The 16,016-nt window shown below is 45.1% G+C and overlaps 2 non-coding genes across 2 annotated transcripts; both read right to left on the bottom strand.

Annotated features, from left to right (window-relative positions):
- Positions 1-2,245: 2,245 nt before the first annotated feature.
- trnal-uag lies at positions 2,246-2,326 on the bottom strand. Its single transcript has one exon. It is a non-coding gene; the product is annotated as a tRNA-Leu (tRNA).
- A 10,649-nt stretch (positions 2,327-12,975) lies between these two features.
- trnal-aag lies at positions 12,976-13,057 on the bottom strand. Its single transcript has one exon. It is a non-coding gene; the product is annotated as a tRNA-Leu (tRNA).
- Positions 13,058-16,016: the final 2,959 nt, after the last annotated feature.

Genomic DNA, 16,016 nt, shown 5'->3' with positions numbered 1-16,016 from the left:
CCCCCTCAAGTGAGCCAAGACCCGGGATCGCTTCACCAGACCATTCAGCCCCCTCACGTTCCATGTGACCAACCGAACCCGAGGCGCCATCCCCTTCCCTCTAGGCCGATCAGCCATAGCCCTTCCTCAACCCACCACGTGCCTAGGGAACCCCCCAAGCCTGCTCCCCACGGTGGCAAACCCCCCTCCCAACCACCCTTCACCATCCGTTACCTCACAGTCCCTGCAGCAACAACCCGGCACCCCCCCTCCTCCTCCCCGCCAAACCCCCCACCCCCCCAAAGCTAGGCCCCCCCTAGCTGCGTTACCCACAACATTATGCTTCCGTGAGGCAGCTGACTTCTGCTGACCCCGGCTACTCCCGCCATAACCACGACACCCCCCCCCACCCCATGCAACACAGCCACCAATCCCTCCCTCCCAGCGCCGGTCCGCCCACAATTCCTCCGGCGCGGGAGGAAAGCCCATGCTCCCTCGACCCAACACGCGGGAAAAAGACGGACACATGACCCATCGGGACTGCAAACTACTCCCCAACCCACCAGAAGAAAAAACAAAAAAAGCACCACAATAAATAACCAAGAGCCCAAAAGAAACCCCGAAAGAACCCAAATAACAATAACTAAAATAGCGAAAACTAACAGGAAACAACCATCAGCAAACACAGCCAATATAGGCTTTGAGGACCTTTAAGGAGTGCAGAAGCAGCTCCTGATGCTCCCGCGCCCACTGCTGCCATGCCGCTGCTGCTTCCCCGCCTGCCGCGATCTTGCATTTTCTGCCTCTCGCCTTTCTCTGTGGTAATACCGACTTCTGGACCGCTCCACTGCGAGTCCAGTCCATCCACCGGCCGCTGCGCACACTGGCTGTTTTTCCCCACGGGGAAAAGTCGATCGGCGCCGTTGCGGGCTAATAAAGAGCGCGAAAGTCCAAAAAAAGCGGGAGCTGCGGAACGTGCGGCTTAGCTCCGAATTGCCGCCACCGGAATTTGTGACTGTCGATATTGAACAGCTAAGGACAAATTACTTCAGGTGTTTTCCATAGAAAATAGGTGGATTGTCGACTCTTAACAGGAGTTTCAGGGAAAAGACAGGGAATGAAGGAACACATTTTATGAAAAGCCCTTGGCAATTGCGAGCCTGCTCCGTCAGCGATTCAGAACTGTGCAACCAACAAGTCATCTCCAGCCTGAAACACAACGGGTTGCAACGACGTCTATCGCGTGTGTGTGTTTGAAGCTGGGACGACTTTAAGTGTGTTGGATGCGCGATTAACATTTATCTAACACCTAACCTGTTGTATTTGTGCTATACTTAATTATCATTATTGTCAATAATCAAATTAATTGTGCTTACATTTGAAAACCTTTTGACTGTCGATGTTGAACAGCTGAGGGCAAACTACTTCAGATGTTTTCCTAGAAATATTTATTAATTTCAATTCTGATGAGACTCCGTGTAAAGTGGGCATGGCATTAACTGCGCACTGGTTAGGGCACAGTAACACGACCTGAAATAATTCAGAATGTGATGGACGGCAGTTTCTTTCACTCATAAATATCTGGCGTGTGCTGTTTCATCCGTTTTACAGGAGCCGCAGTGTTTGCTGGGAGGGTGTTGTGAATTTCAGCTTGTGCGACTATTTCACCCCACTGTCAATAGAATGTTCCAACTCACGGCAATCGAAGCTGTTCTTGACTGATTATGTCTCTAGTGCTTCAAGGAAACATGTCACTTTATCGGAGAAACTTAACGCTGATGGAGAAAGTCTGAAATTAAAACAAAACCTTGAGGTTTTGTGGGTAAACAAGGTTAATTGTTTAGATACATGGTTTGACTGAGGAATAATGAGAAGCTTACGTGAATTCCGTTTGAAAATCGCAAACCGACTATCTTAATTCTGCATTCCGAACATCTACGTTTGCATTAATACATTTATCCTGCTGACACTGGGAATCAGAAAAGAGAAAATGCAGCATCTGGGAAGCGAGAACGAGAGCTTAAATTTCAGGTCAGTTTGACTGTTCTGCCGAGTTGTCGATTAACTATCCAGTCGTTGATTTGAAATGAGTGGTTTCGTCTGTCACTCAGCGTTTTGATTCAGTGCCAGGTCTGTGGAAGAGCCTCTAATCGGACACACTCCAATTCGCAAGAACAGATCACGTTTGCATTGTCACCCCTTTTTCTTCGTTTCCAGTCAGACTCTCTGTATTCAACCTCATCTGTGGTGAAAACTAAAACTCTACTGGCAGCAATGGGATTCGAACCCACATCCCCGCAGGACTGGAGCCTAAATCCAGCGCCTTAGACTGCTCGGCCACGCTACCACATGAAGCAGGGCCTTCGTCATACTCTTCACTGGCACTGATCCTGAAATACATCAGATGCAAAGTAGTTGGGACGAGCCCTTGGGAACGTCGAGCCTGCTTCGGCAGCTGATTAGATCATCATGAACTGTGGCACAAACAGAAATTATCTCCAGTCCAAAACACAATGGCTTGCAACGAAGTCTCGGCAACATTTCAACTGTCATTCACCTCGCTTCTTTCTGAATCTCCTGTTCCGAAATGACAACAACATTTCCTGTTGATTTGTAGCAGAATGGGACACAGTGTGACAATGAGATTTACGTGTTCTACCATGATATATATGACTTCCAACTCACCCTTGTGGCATGAACAACAAAACCTTAAATTCAGGGCCCGCAATCAAAAGAGCAGTGACAGAAATGTCAAATATTGGCCACCACAGACGTTACGGGTTTCCACAACGTTCACAAACAGTGCGCCGAAGATCCTGTCGATCTCTGCCTCTGGTGCAGTCTACAGTTTGTGCAGTGTACGTATGCAGATTGTGCATTCTCCCATGTCTGCGTGGTCCTCAGTCCTACAAAACAAGAATGCACAAAATAGGTGGGTTGGCGACCTTTAACAGGAATTTCAGGGAAAAGACAGGGAATGAAGGAACACAATTTATCGTGAGGGAAATTTTGTATCCTGAGTCTGGACAGCCAACCGTTCCCCATCGCCGCCCCCCTTTACCCGCACCAGACTCCGCCCCCACGTTTTCCCATTAACCGACCAGCGTCCGACTATGTCGGAGAAACGTAACGCTGATGAAGAAAGTCTGAAATGAAAATAAAACCTACAGGTTTCATGGGAAACCAGGTTAATTCTGGTTAGAATAAGGAATGATGAGAAGCCTACGTGATTTCTGTTACAAAGCCCCAATTCCACCATCTGAATTCCTGGCCTCAAACACAAGCTCTACGATTGCACTGAAATAATTATACTGTGGCCGCTGGAAATGTGCATGAAAAAAGAAAATACAGCATCTGTGATGAGAGAAATACTGTAAGAAGTGTACCAACACCATGTTAAAGTCCAAGAGGGTTAATCAAATCACGAGCTTTCCACTGTTCCTTCCTCAGGTGAATGAAGAGAGAAATCGAGTTCTCATTTCATGTCAGCATGACCCTTCTGCAGCGTTTACTATTTAAAATCCTGTTGTTGATTGAAACCAATGTTGTCGTCTGTCATTCGGCATTTTGATCCGGTGCCATATCTGGGGAAGTGCCTCAAGGCCCACACACTCCATTCCGCAAGAAAACTAAGCATTTGCTCTTTGTTCTTTTTCAGACAGACGCACAAGCTCTGTGTTCAATGAGATGTAGATACCAAAAGTGCAAACGTTACTGGCAGGAGTGGGATTCGAACCCACACCTCCGCAGAGACTGGAGCCTTAATCCAGCCCCTTAGACTGCTCGGCCACGCTACCACATCAAATACTATGTTAATCGTGCCCTTCCTGATACTGAGATGGGTCAGTTTGACAGATCTGTCATTGGACTCGAAACGTTACATCTTTCCTCTGCCTGCAGATGCTGCCAGCATTTTCTCTTTAGATCAGAAGCAAAGGCATTGTGAAAAGCCCTTGGCAATTGCGAGCCTGCTCCGTCAGCGATTCAGAACTGTGCAACCAACAAGTCATCTCCAGCCTGAAACACAACGGGTTGCAACGACGTCTATCGCGTGTGTGTGTTTGAAGCTGGGACGACTTTAAGTGTGTTGGATGCGCGATTAACATTTATCTAACACCTAACCTGTTGTATTTGTGCTATACTTAATTATCATTATTGTCAATAATCAAATTAATTGTGTTTACATTTGAAAACCTTTTGACTGTCGATGTTGAACAGCTGAGGGCAAACTACTTCAGATGTATTCCTAGAAATATTTATTAATTTCAATTCTGATGAGTCTCCGTGTAAAGTGGGCATGGCATTAACTGCGCACTGGTTAGGGCACAGTAACACGACATGAAATAATTCAGAATGTGATGGACGGCAGTTTCTTTCACTCATAAATATCTGGCGTGTGCTGTCTCATCCGTTTTACAGGAGCCGCAGTGTGTGCTGCGAGGGTGTTGTGAATTTCAGCTTGTGCGACTATTTCACCTCACTGTCAATAGAATGTTCCAACTCACGGCAATCGAAGCTGTTCTTGGCTGATTATGTCTCCAGTGCTTCAAGGAAACATGTCACTTTATCGGAGAAACCTAACGCTGATGAAGAAAGTCTGAAATTAAAACAAAACCTTGAGGTTTCGTGGGTAAACAAGGTTAATTGTTTAGATACCTGGTTTGACTGAGGAATAATGAGAAGCTTACGTGAATTCCGTTCGAAAATCGCAAACCGACTATCTTAATTCTGCATTCCGAACATTTACGTTTGCATTAATACATTTATCCTGCTGACACTGGAAATCAGAAAAGTGAAAATGCAGCATCTGGGAAGCGAGAACGAGAGCTCTAATTTTGAGTGAGTTTGACTGTTCTGCCGAGTTGTCGATTAACAATCCAGTCATTGATTTGAAATGAGTGGTTTCGTCTGTCAATCAGCGTTTTGAAACAGTGCCAGATCTGTGGAAGAGCCTCAAATCGGACACGCTCCAATTCGCAAGAACAGATCATGTTTGCATTGTCACCCCTTTTTCTTCTTTTCCAGTCAGACTCTCTGTATTCAATGTCTTCTGTGGTGACAACTAAAACCTCTACTGGCAGCAGTGGGATCCGAAACCACGCCCCCGCTGAGACTGGAGCCTAAATCCAGTGCCTTAGACCGCTCGGCCACGCTACCACATGAAGCAGGGTCTTCGTCATACTCTTCACTGGCACTGATTCTGAAATAGATCAGAAGCAAAGTAGTTGGGACCAGCCCTTGGGAACGTCGAGCCTGCTTCGGCAGCTGATTAGATCATCATGAACTGTGGCAGAAACAGAAATTATCTCCAGTCTGAAACACAATGGCTTGCAACGAAGGCTCGGCAACATTTCAACTGTCCTTCACCTCGCTTCTTTCTGAATCGCCTGTTCCGAAATGACAACAACATTTCCTGTAGATTTTTTGCAGAATGGGACACAGTGTGACAATGAGATTTATGTGTTCTACCATGATATATATGACTTCCAACTCACCCTTGTGGCAAGAACAACAAAACCTTAAATTCAGAGCGCGCAATCAAAAGAGCAGTGACAGAAATGTCAAATATTGGCCACCACAGACGTTACTGGTTTCCACAACGTTCACAAACAGTGCGCCGAAGATCCTGTCGATCTCTGCCTCTGGTGCAGTCTGCAGTTTGTGCAGTGTACGTGTGCAGATTGTGCATTCTCCCATGTCTGCGTGGTCCTCAGTCCGACAAAACAAGAATGCACAAAATAGGTGGGTTGGCGACCTTTAACAGGAGTTTCAGGGAAAAGACAGGGAATGAAGGAACACATTTTATCGTGAGGGAAATTTTGTATACTGAGTCTGGACAGCCAACCGTTCCCCGTCGCCGCCCCCCTTTACCCGCACCAGACTTCGCCCCCACGTTTTCCCATTTACCGACCAGCATCCGACTATGTCGGAGAAACGTAACGCTGATGAAGAAAGTCTGAAATGAAAATAAAACCTACAGGTTTCATGGGTAAACCAGGTTAATTCTGGTTAGAATAAGGAATGATGAGAAGCCTACGTGATTTCTGTTACAAAGCCCCAATTCCACCATCTGAATCCTGGGCCTCAAACACAAGCTCTACGATTGCACTGAAATAATTATACTGTGGCCGCTGGAAATGTGCATGAAAAAAGAAAATACTGCATCTGTGATGAGAGAAATACAGTAAGAAGTCTTCCAACACCAGGTTAAAGTCCAAGAGGGTTAATCAAATCACGAGCTTGCCACTGTTCCTTCCTCAGGTGAATGAAGAGAGAAATCGAGTTCTCATTTCATGTCAGCATGACCCTTCTGCAGGGATTACTATTTAAAATCCTGTTGTTGATTGAAACAAATGTTGTCGTCTGTCATTCGGCATTTTGATCCGGTGCCATATCTGGGGAAGTGCCTCAAGGCCCACACACACTCCATTCCGCAAGAAACCTAAGCATTTGCTTTGGGTCTCCTCTTTGTTCTTTTTCAGACAGACACACAAGCTCTGTGTTCAATGAGATGTAGATCCCAAAACTGCAAACGTTACTGGCAGCAGTGGGATTCAAACCCACGCCTCCGCAGAGACTGGAGCCTTATTCCAGCGCCTTAGACCACTTGGCCACTCTACCACATCGGATACCATCTTAATCGTGCCCTTCCTGATACTGAGATAGGTCAGTTTGACAGATCTGTCATTGGACTCGAAACGTTACATCTTTCCTCTGCCTGCAGATGCTGCCAGCATTTTCTCTTCAGAGAAAAGAATCAGAAGCAAAGGCATTGTGAAAAGCCCTTGGCAATTGCGAGCCTGCTCCGTCAGCGATTCAGAACTGTGCAACCAACAAGTCATCTCCAGCCTGAAACACAACATAATCGTGAATGATTATGATGTGGTAGGCATCACACAGACATGGCTGCAGGGGGTTCAGGTCTGGCAGTTAAACATCCAAGGATATACAACCTATCGAAAAGACAGGGAGGTGGGCCGAGAGGGTGGGGTTGCCTTGTTAGTTAAGAACAAAATTAAATCTATGGCACTAAACGACATAGGGTCGGATGATGTGGAGTCTGTGTGGGTAGAATTGAGGAACCACAAAGGCAAAAAAAACCATAATGGGAGTTATGTACAGACCTCCTAACAGTGGTCAGGACCAGGGGTGCAACATGTACCGCGAAATAGAAAAGGCATGTCAGAAAGGCAAGGTCACGGTGATCATGGGGGACTTCAATATGCAGGTGGATTGGGTAAATAACGTAGCCAGTGGATCCAAAGAAATGGAATTCATGGAATGCTTACAAGATGGCTTTTTGGTACAGCTCGTCATGGAGCCCACAAGGGAGCAGGCTATTCTGGTCCTAGTGCTATGTAATGAACCAGACTTTATAAAAGATCTTAAAGTAAGGGAACACTTAGGAAGCAGTGATCATAATATGGTTGAGTTCAGTCTGCAGTTTGAAAGAGAGAAGGCAAAATCGGATGTAATGGTGTTACAGTTAAATAAAGGTAATTACGAGGGCATGAGAGAGGAACTGGCGAAAATCGACTGGAAGCAGACCCTAGTGGGGAAGACAGCAGAGCAAAAATGGCAGGAGTTTATATGCATAATTGAGGACACTGTACAGAGGTTCATCCCCAAGAAAAGAAAGATTATCCGGGGAGGGATTAGACAGCCATGGCTGACAAAGGAGGTCAGGAAATGTATCAAAGAAAAAGAGAGATCCTATAAAGTGGCCAAAAGCACCGGGAAATCAGAAGATTGGGAAGGCTACAAAAACAAACAGAGGTTAACAAAGAGACAAATAAGGAAGGAGAGGATCAAATATGAAGGCAGGCTAGCCAGTAATATAAGAAATGATAGTAAAAGTTTCTTTCAATACATAAGAAACAAACGACAGGCCAAAGTAGACATTGGGCCAATTCAAACTGATTCCGGAAGGCTAGTGATGGGAGACGAGGAAATGGCTGAAGAACTTAATAAGTACTTTGCGTCTGTCTTCACAGTGGAAGACATGAGTAATATCCCAAAAATTATAGAGGGTCAGGGGGCTGAGTTGAGTATGGTTGCCATTACAAAAGAGATGGTGCTAAAAAAGCTAAAAGGTCTTAAAATTGACAAATCTCCTGGCCCCGATGGGCTACACCCTAGAGTTCTGAGGGAGGTGGCTGAAGAAATAGCGGAAGCGTTGGTTGAGATCTTTCAAAAATCACTGGAGTCAGGGAAAGTCCCGAACGATTGGAAGATCGCTGTTGTAACCCCCTTGTTTAAGAAAGGATCATGACAAAAGATGGAAAATTATAGGCCAATTAGCCTAACCTCGGTTGTTGGTAAAATTCTAGAATCGATCGTTAAGGATGAGATTTCTAAATTCTTGGAAGAGCAGGGTCGGATTAGAACAAGTCAACATGGATTTAGTAAGGGGAGGTCGTCCCTGATGAACCTGTTAGAATTCTTTGAGGAGGTGACAAGTAGGTTAGACCATGGAAACCCAGTGGATGTGGTCTATCTGGATTTCCAAAAGGTAATTTGATAAGGTGCCACACAGGAGGCTGCTGAGTAACGTGAGGGCCCATGGTGTTCGAGGTGAGCTACTGGCATGGGTTGAGGATTGGCTGTCTGACAGAAGGCAGAGAGTCGGGATAAAAGGTTCTTTTTCGGAATGGCAGCCGGTGACCAGCGGTGTCCCACAGGGTTCAGTGTTGGGGCTGCAGCTCTTCACCATGTATATTAATGATCTGGATGAAGGGACTGGGGGCATTCTAGCAAAGTTTGCCGATGATACAGTTAGGTGGTCAGGCAGGTAGTGCTGAGGAAGTGGGGAGGCTGCAGAAGGATCTAGACAGTTTGGGAGAGTGGTGCAGGAAATGGCTGATGCAATTCAACGTGAGAAAATGTGAGGTCTTGCACTTTGGAAAAAAGAATCCAAGCATAGACTACTTTCTGAACGGTGAGAAAATTCATAATGCCAAAGTACAAAGGGATCTGGGAGTGCTAGTCGAGGATTCCCTAAAGGTAAACATGCAGGTTGAATCTGTGATTAAGAAAGCGAATGCAACGCTGTCATTTATCTCAAGAGGGTTGGAATATAAAAGCAGCGATGTGCTACTGAGCCTTTATAAGGCTCTGGTTAGGCCCCATTTGGAGTACTGTGTCCAGTTTTGGGCCCCACATCTCAGGAAGGACATACTGGCACTGGAGCGTGTCCAGCGGAGATTCACACGGATGATCCCTGGAATGGCGGGTCTAACATATGATGAACGGCTGAGGATCCTGGGATTGTATTCATTGCAGTTTAGAAGGTTAAGGGGAGATCTAATAGAAACTTACAAGATAATACATGGCTTAGAAAGGGTGGATGCAAAGAAACTGTTTCCGTTAGGCGAGGAGACGAGGACCCGTGGGCACAGCCTTAGAATTAGAGGGGGTAAATTCAGAACAGAAATGCGGAGACATTTCTTCAGCCAGAGAGTGGTGGGCCTGTGGAATTCATTGCCGCGGAGTGCAGTGGAGGCCGGGACGCTAAATGGCTTCAAGGCAGAGATAGATAAATTCTTGATGTTGCGAGGAATTAAGGGCTACGGGGAGAATGCTGGTAGGTGGAGTTGAAATGGCCATCAGCCATGGTTGAATGACGGAGTGGACTCGATGGGCCGAATGGCCTTACTTCCACTCCTATGTCTTATGGTCTTATGGGTTGCAACGACGTCTATCGCGTGTGTGTGTTTGAAGGTGGGACGACTTTAAGTGTGTTGGATGCGCGATTAACATTTATCTAACACCTAACCTGTTGTATTTGTGCAATACGTAATTATCATTATTGTCAATAATCAAATTAATTGTGTTTATATTTGAAAACCTTTTGACTGTCGATGTTGAACAGCTGAGGGCAAACTACTTCAGATGTTTTCCTAGAAATATTTATTAATTTCAATTCTGATGAGACTCCGTGTAAAGTGGGCATGGCATTAACTGCGCACTGGTTAGGGCACAGTAACACGACCTGAAATAATTCAGAATGTAATGGACGGCAGTTTCTTTCACTCATAAATATCTGGCGTGTGCTGTCTCATCCGTTTTACAGGAGCCGCAGTGTTTGCTGGGAGGGTGTTGTGAATTTCAGCTTGTGCGACTATTTCACCTCACTGTCAATAGAATGTTCCAACTCACGGCAATCGAAGCTGTTCTTGACTGATTATGCCTCTAGTGCTTCAAGGAAACATGTCACTTTATCGGAGAAACTTAACGCTGACTGAAGAAAGTCTGAAATTAAAACAAAACCTTGAGGTTTCGTCGGTAAACAAGGTTAATTGTTTAGATACCTGGTTTGACTGAGGAATAATGAGAAGCTTACGTGAATTCCGTTCGAAAATCGCAAACCGACTATCTTAATTCTGCATTCCGAACATCTACGTTTGCATTAATACATTTATCCTGCTGACACTGGGAATCAGAAAAGAGAAAATGCAGCACCTGGGAAGCGAGAACGAGAGCTCTAATTTCGAGTGAGTTTGACTGTTCTGCCGAGTTGTCGATTAACCATCCAGTCGTTGATTTGAAATGAGTGGTTTCGTCCTTCACCTCGCTTCTTTCTGAATCTCCTGTTCCGAAATGACAACAACTTTTCCTGTTGATTTTTAGCAGAATGGGACTCAGTGTGACAATGAGATTTATGTGTTCTACCATGATATATATGACTTCCAACTCACCCTTGTGGCAAGGACAACAAAACCTTAAATTCAGAGCGCGCAATCAAAAGAGCAGTGACAGAAATGTCAAATATTGGCCACCACAGACGTTACAGGTTTCCACAACGTTCACAAACAGTGCGCCGAAGATCCTGTCGATCTCTGCCTCTGGTGCAGTCTGCAGTTTGTGCAGTGTACGTGTGCAGATTGTGCATTCTCCCATGTCTGCGTGGTCCTCAGTCCTACAAAACAAGAATGCACCAAATAGGTGGATTGGCGACTTTTAACAGGAGTTTCAGGGAAAAGACAGGGAATGAAGGAACACATTTTATCGGGAGGGAAATTTTGTATCCTGAGTCTGGACAGCCAACCGTTCCCCGTCGCCGCCCCCCTTTACCCGCACCAGACTCATAGAACATAGAACGATACAGCGCAGTACAGGCCCTTTGGCCCTTGATGTTGCACCGACATGGAAAAAAAACTAAAGGCCATCTAACCTACACTATGCCCTTATCATCCATATGCTTATCCAATAAACTTTTAAATGCCCTCAATGTTGGCGAGTTCACTACTGTTGCAGGTAGGGCATTCCACGGCCTCACCACTCTTTGCGTAAAAAGCCCACCGCTGACCTCTGTCCTATATCTATTACCCCTCAATTTAAGGCTATGTCCGTTCGTGCTAGCCACCTCCATCCGCGGGAGAAGGCTCTCGCTGTCCACCCTATCTAACCCTCTGATCATTTTGTATGCCTCTATTAAGTCACCTCTTAACCTTCTTCTCTCTAACGAAAACAACCTCAAGTCCATCAGCCTTTCCTCATAAGATTTTCCCCCCATACCAGGCAACATCCTGGTAAATCTCCTCTGCACCCGTTCCAAAGCTTCCACGTCCTTCCTATAAGGAGGCGACCAGAACTGTATGCAATTTTCCAAATGCGGCCGTACTAGAGTTTTGTACAACTGCAACATGACCTCATGGCTCCGGAACTCAATCCCTCTACCAATAAAGGCCAACACACCATAGGCCTTCTTCACAACCCTATCAACCTGGGTGGCAACTTTCAGGGATCTATGTACATGGACACCGAGATCCCTCTGCTCATCCACACTACCAAGAATTTTACCATTAGCCAAATATTCCGCATTCCTGTTATTCTTTCCAAAGTGAATCACCTCACACTTCTCCACATTAAACTCCATTTGCCACCTCTCAGCCCAGCTCTGCAGCTGATCTATGTCCCTCTGTAACCTGCAACATCCTTCCGCACTGTCTACAACTCCACCGACTTTAGTGTCGTCTGCAAATTTACTCACCCATCCTTCTGCGCCCTCCTCTAGGTCATTTATAAAAATGACAAACAGCAACTGCCCCAGAACAGATCCTTGTGGTACGCCACTCGTAACTGAACTCCATTCTGAACATTTCCCATCAACTACCACTCTCTGTCTTCTTTAAACTAGCCAATTTCTGATCCACATCTCTAAATCACCCTCAATCCCCAGCCTCCGTATTTTCTGCAATAGCCGACCGTGGGGAACCTTGTCAAACGCTTTACTGAAATCCATATACACCACATCAACTGCTCTACCCTCGTCTACCTGTTCAGTCACATTCTCAAAGAACTCGATAAGGTTTGTAAGGCATGACCTACCCTTCACAAAACCATGCTGACTATCCCTCACGTTTTCCCATTTACCGACCAGCGTCCGACTATGTCGGAGAAACTTAACGCTGATGAAGAAAGTCTGAAATGAAAATAAAACCTACAGGTTTCATGGGTAAACCAGGTTAATTCTGGTTAGAATAAGGAATGATGAGAAGCCTACGTGATTTCTGTTACAAAGCCCCAATTCCACCATCTGAATTCTGGGCCTCAAACACAAGCTCTACGATTGCACTGAAATAATTATACTGTGGCCGCTGGAAATGTGCATGAAAAAAGAAAATACAGCGTCTGTGATGAGAGAAATACAGTAAGAAGTGTCCCAACACCAGGTTAAAGTCCAAGAGGGTTAATCAAATCACGAGCTTTCCACTGTTCCTTCCTCAGGTGAATGAAGAGAGAAATCGAGTTCTCATTTCTAGTCAGCATGACCCTTCTGCAGCGTTTACTATTTAAAATCCTGTTGTTGATTGAAACCAATGTTGTCGTCTGTCATTCGGCATTTTGATCCGGTGCCATATCTGGGGAAGTGCCTCAAGGCCCACACACACTCCATTCCGCAAGAAAACTCAGCATTTGCACTTTGTTCTTTTTCAGACAGACGCACAAGCTCTGTGTTCAATGAGATGTAGATCCCAAAAGTGCAAATGTTACTGGCAGCGGTGAGATTCGAACCCACGCCTCCGCAGAGACTGGAGCCTTAATCCAGCACCTTAGACCACTCGGCCACGCTACCACATCAAATACCGTCTTAATCGTGCCCTTCCTGATACTGAGATGGGTCAGTTTGACAGATCTGTCATTGGACTCGAAACGTTACATCTTTCCTCTGCCTGCAGATGCTGCCAGCATTTTCTCTTTAGATCAGAAGCAAAGGCATTGTGAAAAGCCCTTGGCAATTGCGAGCCTGCTCCGTCAGCAATTCAGAACTGTGCAACCAACAAGTCATCTCCAGCCTGAAACACAACGGGTTGCAACGACGTCTATCGCGTGTGTGTGTTTGAAGCTGGGACGACTTTAAGTGTGTTGGATGCGCGATTAACATTTATCTAACACCTAACCTGTTGTATTTGTGCTATACTTAATTATCATTATTGTCAATAATCAAATTAATTGTGTTTACATTTGAAAACCTTTTGACTGTCGATGCTGAACAGCTGAGGGCAAACTACTTCAGATGTTTTCCTAGAAATATTTATTAATTTCAATTCTGATGAGTCTCCGTGTAAAGTGGGCATGGCATTAACTGCGCACTGGTTAGGGCACAGTAACACGACCTGAAATAATTCAGAATGTGATGGACGGCAGATTCTTTCACTCATAAATATCTGGCGTGTGCTGTCTCATCCGTTTTACAGGAGCCGCAGTGTTTGCTGGGAGGGTGTTGTGAATTTCAGCTTGTGCGACTATTTCACCTCACTGTCAATAGAATGTTCCAACTCACGGCAATCGAAGCTGTTCTTGACTGATTATGTCTCCAGTGCTTCAAGGAAACATGTCACTTTATCGGAGAAAATTAACGCTGATGAAGAAAGTCTGAAATTAAAACAAAACCTTGAAGTTTCGTGGGTAAACAAGGTTAATTGTTTAGATACATGGTTTGACTGAGGAATAATGAGAAGCTTACGTGAATTCCGTTCGAAAATCGCAAACCGACTATCTTAATTCTGCATTCCGAACATCTACGTTTGCATTAATACATTTATCCTGCTGACACTGGGAATCAGAAAAGAGAAAATGCAGCATCTGGGAAACGAGAACGAGAGCTTTAATTTCAGGTCAGTTTGACTGTTCTGCCGAGTTGTCGATTAACTATCCAGTCGTTGATTTGAAATGAGTGGTTTCGTCTGTCACTCAGCGTTTTGATTCAGTGACAGATCTGTGGAAGAGCCTCAAATCGGACACACTCCAATTCGCAAGAACAGATCACGTTTGCATTGTCACCCCTTTTTCTTCTTTTCCAGTCAGACTCTCTGTATTCAACCTCATCTGTGGTGAAACCTAAAACTCGACTGGCAGCGGTGGGATTCGAACCCACGTCCCCGCTGTGTTGTTACTCGTGTCTTAATAAAGCTCGTAGTCTCAAATGTGGAGAAGATGCTTTATTGTGAATTCGTTCTCTCTTCAGAGCTCTACCTACGGCTACCTTCAGTGCTACTTGCTGCTGTGTGTGTACAGCTACCAGTTCTGCCTGCTGTGAAGTGTGTCCTCACTTCCTGTCCCCGTCTATTCATATGGCTCTCCCGTGCCCCCTCTAGTGTTTGCTCAGTTGTATTGCATCTAGTTAACTTGTGATCACCACATCCCCCTTTTTCTCTTTACATATTTTCTGTACATCGTTAAAGAAAATTGTACATCCTGTCCCGGTGTATTTATAGCTCTCCCTCTGGTGTTTGCTCAGTTGTTTTGTATCTAGTCAATCTACGATCACCACATCCCCCTTTTTCTCTTTACATATTTGCTGTACATCGTTAAAGAAAATGATAGAAACCAGTTACTTATGATATGCGTATCTATACAGGTGATGGTGCTATTGCATATTTTACAAAGCCAATGTATTTATATGTCCAATCTTAATAAAAACATTTATGAGTCCAAACTTGATGAATTTGTTCAGAGCTTTTTTTCTTTTTGTTGTTGATGACGTGGTGATATTGATATTGCAAGTCCGCTGTGAATGTTGTTGGTGTTCCTTGTTATTTTAAGTACCCAATGCATCATCCCGAGGTGTTTGCATGGTCACCTCACTGATGTTGACTGGCATGGACTTTTTTCTGTGCTTGTGGTATTGATTTATTGTCTCATCCGCCTTGGATGCTGGTGTGCTTGCTCGTTCTGGAGCAGACGTGAGTTTGTGCGATTCGTTGTCATCCCATGACATGTTTGTAGTCTTGTCATCGTTTTGCAGTATGCTGTGGCATTGTCCTTCATGTGCCGAGTAGTACCATTGTGTACAAGTCGTTGTTTCATTGCTGTTGTTTCTGTCGTTCCTGTTTTGTTGTTTTCGTTGCCGTACTTGTTGCTGTTTTTGTCGTTTCTGTCTTTGGTGTTGTCACTATCTTTGTTCCTGACTTTGTTGTTTTCGTTGCCGTTCTTGTTGTTTATGTCTCTGTCGTTGTCGCTATCTTTGTGCCTGACTTTGTTGTTTGTCTTGTCGCGCTTCATGTTGCTTTTGTTCTTTCTGTTGTCGTTCTCGTTTCTGCTGTGCTTCTTGCTATTGTTGTTGGTCTTGTCGCGCTTCATGTTGCTTTTGTTCTTGCTGTTGTTTGTCCCGTTTCTGCTGTGCTTCTTTTGACTTTTGTTTTTCTTGTTATACTCTATTCGTGTCCCGAGTGGATAATTTGAGTCATTGAGCATTTCGTCTCGAGAGTGGTGCGAATGATCTGATGTTGCATCGGTGCAGGTGACATCAATCATTTGTGGAGAATTGGATTCCTCATCTTTGCTTTCTTGGTGCTCCTCTTCCGGAGTCAAATTCTTCTCGATTTCATTTGACGCGGTGTCTCTGGATTCTTGGCGCTCCTCTTCTGGAGTCAAAACCTCCATGATTACAATTGACGTGGTGTCTGTGGACTTCTGGCGCTCCTCTTCTGGAGTCCAAATCTGCATGATTTCAGTTGACGTGGTGTCTCCGGACTCTTGGCGCTCCTCTTCTGGAGTCCAAATCTGCATGATTTCACTTGACGTGGTCTCTC

This window comes from Scyliorhinus canicula, chromosome 17 (genome assembly GCF_902713615.1).
Source record: "Scyliorhinus canicula chromosome 17, sScyCan1.1, whole genome shotgun sequence".
Classification (NCBI taxonomy): Eukaryota; Metazoa; Chordata; class Chondrichthyes; order Carcharhiniformes; family Scyliorhinidae; genus Scyliorhinus; species Scyliorhinus canicula.
Note: the sequence above shows the minus strand (reverse complement) of the source record. Positions and strands in the feature narration are given on the sequence as shown.